Source organism: Mustelus asterias, chromosome 21 (assembly GCF_964213995.1).
Source record: "Mustelus asterias chromosome 21, sMusAst1.hap1.1, whole genome shotgun sequence".
Lineage (NCBI taxonomy): Eukaryota > Metazoa > Chordata > Chondrichthyes > Carcharhiniformes > Triakidae > Mustelus > Mustelus asterias.
In genome coordinates, this window is record NC_135821.1 from 27,370,446 (window position 1) to 27,384,538 (window position 14,093).

The window sequence follows — 14,093 nt, forward strand, 5'->3', positions numbered from 1 at the left end:
GATATCCAATCCAATTCAAGTTTCGGCATCCAATCCAATCCAATCCAATCCAAGTAACGGCATCCAATCCAATCCAATCCAAGTAACGGCATCCAATCTAATCCAATCCAATCCAATCCAATCCAAGTAACGGCATCCAGTCCAATCCAATCCACGTCACGGCATCCATTCCAATCCAATCCAAGTAACGGCATCCAATCTAATCCAATCCAATTCAAGTAACGGCATCCAATCCAATCCAATTCAATCCAATGCAATCCAATCCAATCCAAGTAACGGCATCCAATCCAATCCAATCCAATGCAATCCAATGCAATCCAATCCAATCCAAGTAACGGCATCCAATCCAATCCAATCCAATCCAATGCAATGCAATCCAATCCAATCCAAGTAACGGCATCCAATACAATCCAATCCAAGTAACGGCATCCAATCCAATCCAATCCAAGTAACGGCATCCAATCCAATACAAGTAACGGCATCCAATCGAATCCAATCCAATCCGATCCAAGTAAGGGCATCCAACCCAATCCAATCCAATCCAATTCAAGTACCGGCATCCAACCCAATCCAATACAATCCAATCCAAGTAACGGCATCCAATCTAATCCAAACAAATCCAATCCAATCCAATCCAAGTAACGGCATCCAATCCAATCCAATCCAAGAAACGGCATCCAATCGAATCCAATCCATTTCAATCCAAGTAACGGCATCCAACCCAATCCAATCCAATCCAATCCAAGTAACGGCATCCAATCCAATCTAATCCAATCCAATCCAAGTAACGGCATCCAATCCAATCCATTCCAAGTAACGGCATCCAATCCAATCCAATCGAATCCAATCATATCCACTCCAAGTAACGGCATCCAATCCAATCAAATACAATCCAATCCAAGTACCGGCATCCAACACAATCCAATCCAATCCAATCCAAGTAACGGCATCCAATCCAATCCAATCCAATCCAAGTAACGCATCCAATCCAAACCAATCCAATCCAATGCAATCCAATCCAATCCAATCCAAGTAACGGCATCCAATCCAATCCAATCCACGTAACGGCATCCAATCTAATCCAATCCAATTCAAGTAACGGCATCCAATCCAATCCAATCCAATCCAATGCAATCCAATCCAATCCAAGTAACGGCATCCAATCCAATCCAATCCAAGTAACGGCATCCAAACCAATCCAATCCAAGGAACGGCATCCAATCCAATCCAATCCAATGCAATCCAATCCAATCCAAGTAACGGCATTCAATCCAATCCAATCCAAGTAACGGCATCCAATCCAATCCAATCCAAGTAACGGCATCCAATACAATCCAATCCAAGTAACGGCATCCAATCGAATCCAAGCCAATCCAATCCAAGTAACGGCATCCAACCCAATCCAATCCAATCCAATCCAAGTACCGGCATCCAACCCAATCCAATCCAATCCAATCCAATCCAAGTAACGGCATCCAATCTTATCCAATCAAATCCAATCCAATCCAATCCAAGTAACGGCATCCAATCCAATCGAATCCAAGTAACGGCATCCAATCCAATCCAATCCAATTCAATCCAAGTAACGGCATCCAACCCAATACAATGCAATCCAATCCAAGTTACGGCATCCAATCCAATCTAATCAAATCCAATCCAAGTAACGGCATCCAATCCAATCCAATCCAATCCCATTAACGGCATCCAATCCAATCCAATCGAATCCAATCATATCCACTCCAGGTAACGGCATCCAATCCAATCCAATCCAATCCAAGTACCGGCATCCAACACAATCCAATCCAATCCAATCCAAGTAACGGCATCCTATCCGATCCAATCCAATCCAATGCAATCCAATCCAATCCAAGTAACGGCATCCAATCCAATCCAATCCACGTAACGGCATCCATTCCAATCCAATCCAAGTAACGGCATCCAATCTAATCCAATCCAATTCAAGTAACGGCATCCAATCCAATCCAATCCAATCCAATGCAATCCAATCCAATCCAATCCAAGTAACGGCATCCAATCCAATCCAATCCACGTAACGGCATCCATTCCAATCGAATCCAAGTAACGGCATCCAATCTAATCCAATCCAATTCAAGTAACGGCATCCAATCCAATCCAATCCAATCCAATGCAATACAATCCAATCCAATCCAATGATATCCAATCCAATTCAAGTTACGGCATCCAATCCAATCCAATCCAATCCAAGTAACGGCATCCAATCCAATCCAATCCAATCCAAGTAACGGCATCCAATCTAATCCAATCCAATGCAATCCAATCCAAGTAACGGCATTCAATCCAATCCAATCCAATCCAAGTAACGGAATCCAATCCAATCCAATCCAATCCAAGTAACGGCACCCAATCCAATCCAATCCAACCCAAGTAACGGCATCCAATCCAATCCAATCCAAGTAACGGCATCCAAGCGAATCCAATCCAATCCAATCCAAGGAACGGCATCCAATCCAATCCAATCCAATGCAATCCAATCCAATCCAATCCAAGTAACGGCATCCAGTCCAATCCAATCCACGTAACGGCATCCATTCCAATCCAATCCAAGTAACGGCATCCAATCTAATCCAATCCAATTCAAGTAACGGCATCCAATCCAATCGAATCCAATCCAATGCAATCCAATCCAATCCAAGTAACGGCATCCAATCCAATCCAATCCAATGCAATCCAATGCAATCCAATCCAATCCAAGTAACGGCATCCAATCCAATCCAATCCAATGCAATGCAATCCAATCCAATCCAAGTAACGGCATCCAATACAATCCAATCCAAGTAACGGCATCCAATCCAATCCAATCCAAGTAACGGCATCCAATCCAATCCAATACAAGTAACGGCATCCAATCGAATCCAATCCAATCCGATCCAAGTAAGGGCATCCAACCCAATCCAATCCAATCCAATCCAAGTACCCGCATCCAACGAAATCCAATATAATCCAATCCAAGTAACGGCATCCAATCTAATCCAAACAAATCCAATCCAATCCAATCCAAGTAACGGCATCCAATCCAATCCAATCCAAGTAACGGCATCCAATCGAATACAATCCATTTCAATCCAAGTAACGGCATCCAACCCAATCCAATCCAATCCAATCCAAGTAACGGCATCCAATCCAATCTAATCCAATCCAATCCAAGTAACGGCATCCAATCCAATCCAATCCAAGTAACGGCATTCAATCAAATCCAATCGAATCCAATCATATCCACTCCAAGTAACGGCATCCAATCCAATCCAATCCAATCCAATCCAAGTACCGGCATCCAACACAATCCAATCCAATCCAATCCAAGTAACGGCATCCAATCCAATCCAATCCAAGTAACGCATCCAATCCATACCAATCCAATCCAATGCAATCCAATCCAATCCAATCCAAGTAACGGCATCCAATCCAATCCAATCCACGTAACGGCATCCAATTTAATCCAATCCAATTCAAGTAACGGCATCCAATCCAATCCAATCCAATCCAATGCAATCCAATCCAATCCAAGTAACGGCATCCAATCCAATCCAATCCAAGTAACGGCATCCAAACCAATCCAATTCAAGGAACGGCATCCAATCCAATCCAATCCAATGCAATCCAATCCAATCCAATCCAAGTAACGGCATTCAATCCAATCCAATCCAAGTAACGGCATCCAATCCAATCCAATCCAAGTAACGGCATCCAATACAATCCAATCCAAGTAACGGCATCCAACCGAATCCAAGCCAATCCAATCCAAGTAACGGCATCCAACCCAATCCAATCCAATCCAATCCAAGTACCGGCATCCAACCCAATCCAATCCAATCCAATCCAAGTAACGGCATCCAATCTAATCCAATCAAATCCAATCCAATCCAATCCAAGTAACGGCATCCAATCCAATCCAATCCAAGTAACGGCATCCAATCCAATCCAATCCAATTCAATCCAAGTAACGGCATCCAACCCAATCCAATCCAATCCAATCCAAGTAACGGCATCCAATCCAATCTAATCCAATCCAATCCAAGTAACGGCATCCAATCCAATCCAATCCAATCCCATTAACGGCATCCAATCCAATCCAATCGAATCCAATCATATCCACTCCAGGTAACGGCATCCAATCCAATCCAATCCAATACAAGTACCGGCATCCAACCCAATCCAATCCAATCCAATCCAAGTAACGGCATCCTATCCGATCCAATCCAATCCAATCCAAGTAACCGCAACCAAATCAATGCAAGCCAATCCAATCCAAGTAACGCATTCCAATCCAATCCAATTCAATCCAATCCAAGTAACCGCAACCAAATCAATGCAATCCAATCCAATCCAAGTAACGGCTTCCAATCCAATCCAATTCAATCCAATACAAGGAACGGCATCCAATCCAATCCAATCCAATCCAATCCAATCCAAGTATCGGCATCCAATCCAATCCAATCCAATCCAAGTAACGGCATCCAATCCAATCCAATCCAAGTAACGGCATCCAATCCAATCCAATCGAATCCAATCCAATCCAAATAACCGCATCGAATCCAATCCAATCCATTCCAAGTAACGGCTTCCAATCCAATCCAATCCAAGTAACGGCATCCAATCCAATCCAATCGAATCCAATCAAATCCACTCCACGTAACGGCATCCAATCCAATCCAATCCAATCCAAGTACCGGCATCCAACCCAATCCAATCCAATCCAATCCAAGTAACGGCATCCAATCCAATCCAATCCAATCCAATCCAATCCAATCCATTCCAATCCAAGTAACGGCATCCAATCCAATCCAATCCAATCCAAGTTACCGCATCCAAATCAATCCAATCCAATCCAATCCAAGTAACGGCTTCCAATCCAGTCGAATTTAATCCAATCCAAGTAACGGCATCCAATCAAATCCAATCCAATCCAATCCAAGTAACGGCATCCAATCGAATCCAATCCAAACCAATCCAAGTAACGGCATCCAACCCAATCCAATCCAATCCAATCCAAGCAACGGCATCCAATCCAAGCCAATCCAATCCAATCCAAGTAACGGCATCCAATCCAATCCAATCCAAGTAACCGCATCCAATCCAATCCAATCCAATGCAAGTAAAGGCATCCAATCCAGCCCATTTCCAATACAATCCAGTCCAATCGTATCCAATTCAAATAACCGCATCCAATCCAATCCAATCCAATCCAAGTACCGGCATCCAATCCAATCCAATCCAGTCGAATCCAAGTCACGGCATCCAATCCAATCCAATCTAATCCAATGATATCCAATCCAATCCACGTAACGGCATCCAATCCAATCCAATCCAATCCAAGTAACGGCATCCAATCCAATCCAATCCAAGTAACGGCATCCAATCGAATCCAATCCAATTCAATCCAAGTAACGGCATCAATAACAATCCAATCCAATCCAATCCAAGTAACGGCATCCAATCCAATCCAATCCAATCCAAGTAACGCATCCAATCCAAACCAATCCAATCCAATGCAATCCAATCCAATCCAATCCAAGTAACGGCATCCAATCCAATCCAATCCACGTAACGGCATCCAATCTAATCCAATCCAATTCAAGTAACGGCATCCAATCCAATCCAATCCAATCCAATGCAATCCAATCCAATCCAAGTAACGGCATCCAATCCAATCCAATCCAAGTAACGGCATCCAAACCAATCCAATCCAAGGAACGGCATCCAATCCAATCCAATCCAATGCAATCCAATCCAATCCAATCCAAGTAACGGCATTCAATCCAATCCAATCCAAGTAACGGCATCCAATCCAATCCAATCCAAGTAACGGCATCCAATACAATCCAATCCAAGTAAGGGCATCCAATCGAATCCAAGCCAATCTAATCCACGTAACGGCATCCAACCCAATCCAATGCAATCCAATCCAAGTACCGGCATCCAACCCAATCGAATCCAATCCAAGTAACGGCATCCAATCGAATCCAATCAAATCCAATCCAATCCAATCCAAGTAACGGCATCCAATCCAATCCAATCCAAGTAACGGCATCCAATCCAATCCAATCCAATTCAATCCAAGTAACGGCATCCAACCCAATCCAATCCAATCCAATCCAAGTAACGGCATCCAATCCAATCTAATCCAATCCAATCCAAGTAACGGCATCCAATCCAATCCAATCCAATCCCATTAACGGCATCCAATCCAATCCAATCGAATCCAATCATATCCACTCCAGGTAACGGCATCCAATCCAATCAATTCCAATCCAAGTACCGGCATCCAACCCAATCCAATCCAATCCAATCCAAGTAACGGCATCCTATCCGATCCAATCCAATCCAATGCAATCCAATCCAATCCAATCCAAGTAACGGCATCCAATCCAATCCAATCCACGTAACGGCATCCATTCCAATCCAATCCAAGTAACGGCATCCAATCTAATCCAATCCAATTCAAGTAACGGCATCCAATCCAATCCAATCCAATCCAAGTAACGGCATCCAATCCAATCCAATCCAATCCAATCCAAGTAACGGCATCCAATCCAATCCAATCCAATCCAATGCTATCCAATCCAATCCAATCCAAGTAACGGCATCCAATCCAATCCAATCCACGTAACGGCATCCATTCCAGTCGAATCCAAGTAACGGCATCCAATCTAATCCAATCCAATTCAAGTAACGGCATCCAATCCAATCCAATCCAAGTAACGGCATCCAATCCAATCCAATCCAATCCAAGTAACGGCATCCAATCTAATCCAATCCAATCCAATCCAATCCAAGTAACGGCATTCAATCCAATCCAATCCAATCCAAGTAACGGAATCCAATCCAATCCAATCCAATCCAAGTAACGGCACCCAATCCAATCCAATCCAACCCAAGTAACGGCATCCAATCCAATCCAATCCAAGTAACGGCATCCAATCGAATCCAATCCAATCCAATCCAAGGAAAGGCATCCAATCCAATCCAATCCAATCCAATGCAATCCAATCCAATCCAATCCAAGTAACGGCATCCAGTCCAATCCAATCCACGTAACGGCATCCATTCCAATCCAATCCAAGTAACGGCATCCAATCTAATCCAATCCAATTCAAGTAACGGCATCCAATCCAATCCAATCCAATCCAATGCAATCCAATCCAATCCAAGTAACGGCATCCAATCCAATCCAATCCAATGCAATCCAATGCAATCCAATCCAATCCAAGTAACGGCATCCAATCCAATCCAATCCAATCCAATGCAATGCAATCCAATCCAATCCAAGTAACGGCATCCAATACAATCCAATCCAAGTAACGGCATCCAATCCAATCCGATCCAAGTAACGGCATCCAATCCAATCCAATACAAGTAACGGCATCCAATCGAATCCAATCCAATCCGATCCAAGTAAGGGCATCCAACCCAATCCAATCCAATCCAATCCAAGTACCGGCATCCAACCCAATCCAATACAATCCAATCCAAGTAACGGCATCCAATCTAATCCAAACAAATCCAATCCAATCCAATCCAATTAACGGCATCCAATCCAATCCAATCCAAGTAACGGCATCCAATCGAATCCAATCCATTCCAATCCAAGTAACGGCATCCAACCCAATCCAATCCAATCCAATCCAAGTAACGGCATCCAATCCAATTTAATCCAATCCAATCCAAGTAACGGCATCCAATCCAATCCAATCCAAGTAACGGCATCCAATCCAATCCAATCGAATCCAATCATATCCACTCCAAGTAACGGCATCCAATCCAATCCAATCCAATCCAATCCAAGTACCGGCATCCAAAACAATCCAATCCAATCCAATCCAAGTAACGGCATCCAATCCAATCCAATCCAAGTAACGCATCCAATCCAAACCAATCCAATCCAATGCAATCCAATCCAATCCAATCCGAGTAACGGCATCCAATCCAATCCAATCCACGTAACGGCATCCAATCTAATCCAATCCAATTCAAGTAACGGCATCCAATCCAATCCAATCCAATCCAATGCAATCCAATCCAATCCAAGTAACGGCATCCAATCCAATCCAATCCAAGTAACGGCATCCAAACCAATCCAATCCAAGGAACGGCATCCAATCCAATCCAATCCAATGCAATCCAATCCAATCCAATCCAAGTAACGGCATTCAATCCAATCCAATCCAAGTAACGGAATCCAATCCAATCCAATCCAAGTAACGGCATCCAATACAATCCAATCCAAGTAACGGCATCCAATCGAATCCAAGCCAATCCAATCCAAGTAACGGCATCCAACCCAATCCAATCCAATCCAATCCAAGTACCGGCATCCAACCCAATCCAATCCAATCCAATCCAAGTAACGGCATCCAATCTAATCCAATCAAATCCAATCCAAGTAACGGCATCCAATCCAATCCAATCCAAGTAACGGCATCCAATCCAATCCAATCCAATCCAAGTAACGGCATCCAATCTAATCCAATCCAATCCAATCCAATCCAAGTAACGGCATTCAATCCAATCCAATCCAATCCAAGTAACGGAATCCAATCCAATCCAATCCAATCCAAGTAACGGCACCCAATCCAATCCAATCCAACCCAAGTAACGGCATCCAATCCAATCCAATCCAAGTAACGGCATCCAATCGAATCCAATCCAATCCAATCCAAGGAAAGGCATCCAATCCAATCCAATCCAATCCAATGCAATCCAATCCAATCCAATCCAAGTAACGGCATCCAGTCCAATCCAATCCACGTAACGGCATCCATTCCAATCCAATCCAAGTAACGGCATCCAATCTAATCCAATCCAATTCAAGTAACGGCATCCAATCCAATCCAATCCAATCCAATGCAATCCAATCCAATCCAAGTAACGGCATCCAATCCAATCCAATCCAATGCAATCCAATGCAATCCAATCCAATCCAAGTAACGGCATCCAATCCAATCCAATCCAATCCAATGCAATGCAATCCAATCCAATCCAAGTAACGGCATCCAATACAATCCAATCCAAGTAACGGCATCCAATCCAATCCGATCCAAGTAACGGCATCCAATCCAATCCAATACAAGTAACGGCATCCAATCGAATCCAATCCAATCCGATCCAAGTAAGGGCATCCAACCCAATCCAATCCAATCCAATCCAAGTACCGGCATCCAACCCAATCCAATACAATCCAATCCAAGTAACGGCATCCAATCTAATCCAAACAAATCCAATCCAATCCAATCCAATTAACGGCATCCAATCCAATCCAATCCAAGTAACGGCATCCAATCGAATCCAATCCATTCCAATCCAAGTAACGGCATCCAACCCAATCCAATCCAATCCAATCCAAGTAACGGCATCCAATCCAATTTAATCCAATCCAATCCAAGTAACGGCATCCAATCCAATCCAATCCAAGTAACGGCATCCAATCCAATCCAATCGAATCCAATCATATCCACTCCAAGTAACGGCATCCAATCCAATCCAATCCAATCCAATCCAAGTACCGGCATCCAAAACAATCCAATCCAATCCAATCCAAGTAACGGCATCCAATCCAATCCAATCCAAGTAACGCATCCAATCCAAACCAATCCAATCCAATGCAATCCAATCCAATCCAATCCGAGTAACGGCATCCAATCCAATCCAATCCACGTAACGGCATCCAATCTAATCCAATCCAATTCAAGTAACGGCATCCAATCCAATCCAATCCAATCCAATGCAATCCAATCCAATCCAAGTAACGGCATCCAATCCAATCCAATCCAAGTAACGGCATCCAAACCAATCCAATCCAAGGAACGGCATCCAATCCAATCCAATCCAATGCAATCCAATCCAATCCAATCCAAGTAACGGCATTCAATCCAATCCAATCCAAGTAACGGAATCCAATCCAATCCAATCCAAGTAACGGCATCCAATACAATCCAATCCAAGTAACGGCATCCAATCGAATCCAAGCCAATCCAATCCAAGTAACGGCATCCAACCCAATCCAATCCAATCCAATCCAAGTACCGGCATCCAACCCAATCCAATCCAATCCAATCCAAGTAACGGCATCCAATCTAATCCAATCAAATCCAATCCAAGTAACGGCATCCAATCCAATCCAATCCAAGTAACGGCATCCAATCCAATCCAATCCAATTCAATCCAAGTAACGGCATCCAACCCAATCCAATCCAATCCAATCCAAGTAACGGCATCCAATCCAATCTAATCCAATCCAAGTAACGGCATCCAATCCAATCCAATCCAATCCCATTAACGGCATCCAATCCAATCCAATCGAATCCAATCATATCCACTCCAGGTAACGGCATCCAATCCAATCCAATCCAATCCAAGTACCGGCATCCAACCCAATCCAATCCAATCCAATCCAAGTAACGGCATCCTATCCGATCCAATCCAATCCAATCCAAGTAACCGCAACCAAATCAATGCAATCCAATCCAATCCAAGTAACGGCTTCCAATCCAATCCAATTCAATCCAATCCAAGTAACCGCAACCAAATCAATGCAATCCAATCCAATCCAAGTAACGGCTTCCAATCCAATCCAATTCAATCCAATACAAGGAACGGCATCCAATCCAATCCAATCCAATCCAATCCAATCCAAGTATCGGCATCCAATCCAATCCAATCCAATCCAAGTAACGGCATCCAATCCAATCCAATCCAAGTAACGGCATCCAATCCAATCCAATCGAATCCAATCCAATCCAAATAACCGCATCGAATCCAATCCAATCCATTCCAAGTAACGGCTTCCAATCCAATCCAATCCAAGTAACGGCATCCAATCCAATCCAATCGAATCCAATCAAATCCACTCCACGGAACGGCATCCAATCCAATCCAAATACCGGCATCCAACCCAATCCAATCCAATCCAATCCAAGTAACGGCATCCAATCCAATCCAATCCAATCCAAGCCAATCCAATCCATTCCAATCCAAGTAACGGCATCCAATCCAATCCAATCCAATCCAAGTTACCGCATCCAAATCAATCCAATCCAATCCAATCCAAGTAACGGCTTCCAATCCAATCCAATTCAATCCAATCCAAGTAACGGCATCCAATCAAATCCAATCCAATCCAATCAAAGGAACGGCATCCAATCGAATCCAATCCAAACCAATCCAAGTAACGGCATCCAACCCAATCCAATCCAATCCAAGCAACGGCATCCAATCCAAGCCAATCCAATCCAATCCAAGTAACGGCATCCAATCCAATCCAATCCAAGTAACCGCATCCAATCCAATCCAATCCAATGCAAGTAAAGGCATCCAATCCACCCCATTTCCAATCCAATCCAGTCCAATCGTATCCAATCCAAATAACCGCATCCAATCCAATCCAATCCAATCCAAGTACCGGCATCCAATCCAATCCAATCCAATCCAAGTAACGGCATCCAATCCAATCCAATCCAAGTAACGGCATCCAATCGAATCCAATCCAATTCAATCCAAGTAACGGCATCCATACCAATCCAATCCAATCCAATCCAAGTAACGGCATCCCAATCCAATCCAATCCTATCCAATCCAATCCAAGTAACGGCATCCAATCCAATCCAATCCAAGTAACGGCATCCAATCCAATCCAATCGAATCCAATCATAAACCACTCCAAGTAACGGCATTCAATCCAATCCAATCCAATCCAATCCAATGCAATCCAATCCAATCCAATCCAATCCAATCCAATCCAATCCAAGTAACGGCATCCAATCCAATCCAATCCAAGTAACTGCATCCAATCTCATCCAATCCAATCCAATCCAATCCAAGTAACGGCATCCAATCGGATCGAATCCAATCCAATCCAAGTAACGGCATCCAACCCAATCCAATCCAATCCAATCCAAGTATCGGCATCCAATCCAATCCAATCCAATCCAATTCAAGTAACGGCATCCAATACAATCCAATCCAATCCAAGTAACGGCATCCAATCCAATCCAGTCGAATCCAATCCAATCCAAATAACCGCATCGAATCCAATCCAATCCATTCCAAGTAACGGCTTCCAATGCAATCCAATCCAAGTAACGGCATCCAATCCAATCCAATCGAATCCAATCAAATCCATTGCAAGTAACGGCATCCAATCCAATCCAATCCAAGTACCGGCATCCAACCCAATCCAATCCAATCGAATGCAAGTAACGGCATCCAATCCAATCCAATCCAATGATATCCAATCCAATCCAAGTAACGGCATCCAATCCAATCCAATCCTATCCAAGTCACGGCATCCTATCCAATCCAATCCAATCCATTCCAATCCAAGTAACGGCATCCAATCCAATCCAATGCAATCCAATCTAATCCAATCCAAGTAACGGCATCCAATCCAATCCAATCCAATCCAATCCATTCCAAGTAACGCCATCCAATCCAATCCAATCGAATCCAATCATAAACCACTCCAAGTCACGGCATCCAATCCAATCCAATCCAATCCAATCCATTCCAATCCAAGTAACGGCATCCAATCCAATCCAATCCAATCCAATCCAATCCAAGTTACCGCATCCAAATCAATCCAATCCAATCCAATCCAAGTAACGGCTTCCAATCCAATCCAATTCAATCCAATCCAAGTAACGGCATCCAATCAAATCCAATGCAATCCAATCCAAGTAACGGCATCCAATCGAATCCAATCCAAACCAATCCAAGTAACGGCATCCAACCCAATCCAATCCAATCCAATCCAAGCAACGGCATCCAATCCAAGCCAATACAATCCAATCCAAGTAACGGCATCCAATCCAATCCAATCCAAGTAACCGCATCCAATCCAATCCAATCCAATGCAAGTGAAGGCATCCAATCCACCCCATTTCCAATCCAATCCAGTCCAATCGTATCCAATCCAAATAACCGCATCCAATCCAATCCAATCCAATCCAAGTACCGGCATCCAATCCAATCCAATCCAATCGATTCCAAGTAACGGCATCCAATCGATTCCAATCTAATCCAATGATGTCCAATCCAATCCAAGTAACGGCAACCAATCCAATCCAATCCAATCCAAGTAACGGCATCCAATCCAATCCAATCCAATCCAAGTAACGGCATCCAATCGAATCCAATCCAATTCAATCCAAGTAACGGCATCCACACCAATCCAATCCAATCCAATCCAAGTAACGGCATCCCAATCCAATCCAATCCTATCCAATCCAATCCAAGTAACGGCATCCAATCCAATCCAATCCAATCCAATCCAAGTAACGGCATCCAATCCAATCCAATCGAATCCAATCATAAACCTCTCCAAGTAACGGCATTCAATCCAATCCAATCCAATCCAATCCAATGCAATCCAATCCAATCCAATCCAATCCAAGTAACGGCATCCAATCCAATCCAATCCAATCCAATCCAAGTATCGGCATCCAATCCAATCCAATCCAATCCAACTAACGGCATCCAATCCAATCCAATCCAAGTAACGGCATCCAATCCAATCCAATCGAATCCAATCCAATCCAATCCAATCCAATCCAAGTATCGGCATCCAATCCAATCCAATCCAATCCAACTAACGGCATCCAATCCAATCCAATCCAAGTATCGGCATCCAATCCAATCCAATCCAATCCAACTAACGGCATCCAATCCAATCCAATCCAAGTAACGGCATCCAATCTAATCCAATCAAATCCAATCCAAGTAACGGCATCCAATCCAATCCAATCCAAGTAACGGCATCCAATCCAATCCAATCCAATTCAATCCAAGTAACGGCATCCAACCCAATCCAATCCAATCCAATCCAAGTAACGGCATCCAATCCAATCTAATCCAATCCAAGTAACGGCATCCAATCCAATCCAATCCAATCCCATTAACGGCATCCAATCCAATCCAATCGAATCCAATCATATCCACTCCAGGTAACGGCATCCAATCCAATCCAATCCAATCCAAGTACCGGCATCCAACCCAATCCAATCCAATCCAATCCAAGTAACGGCATCCTATCCGATCCAATCCAATCCAATCCAAGTAAC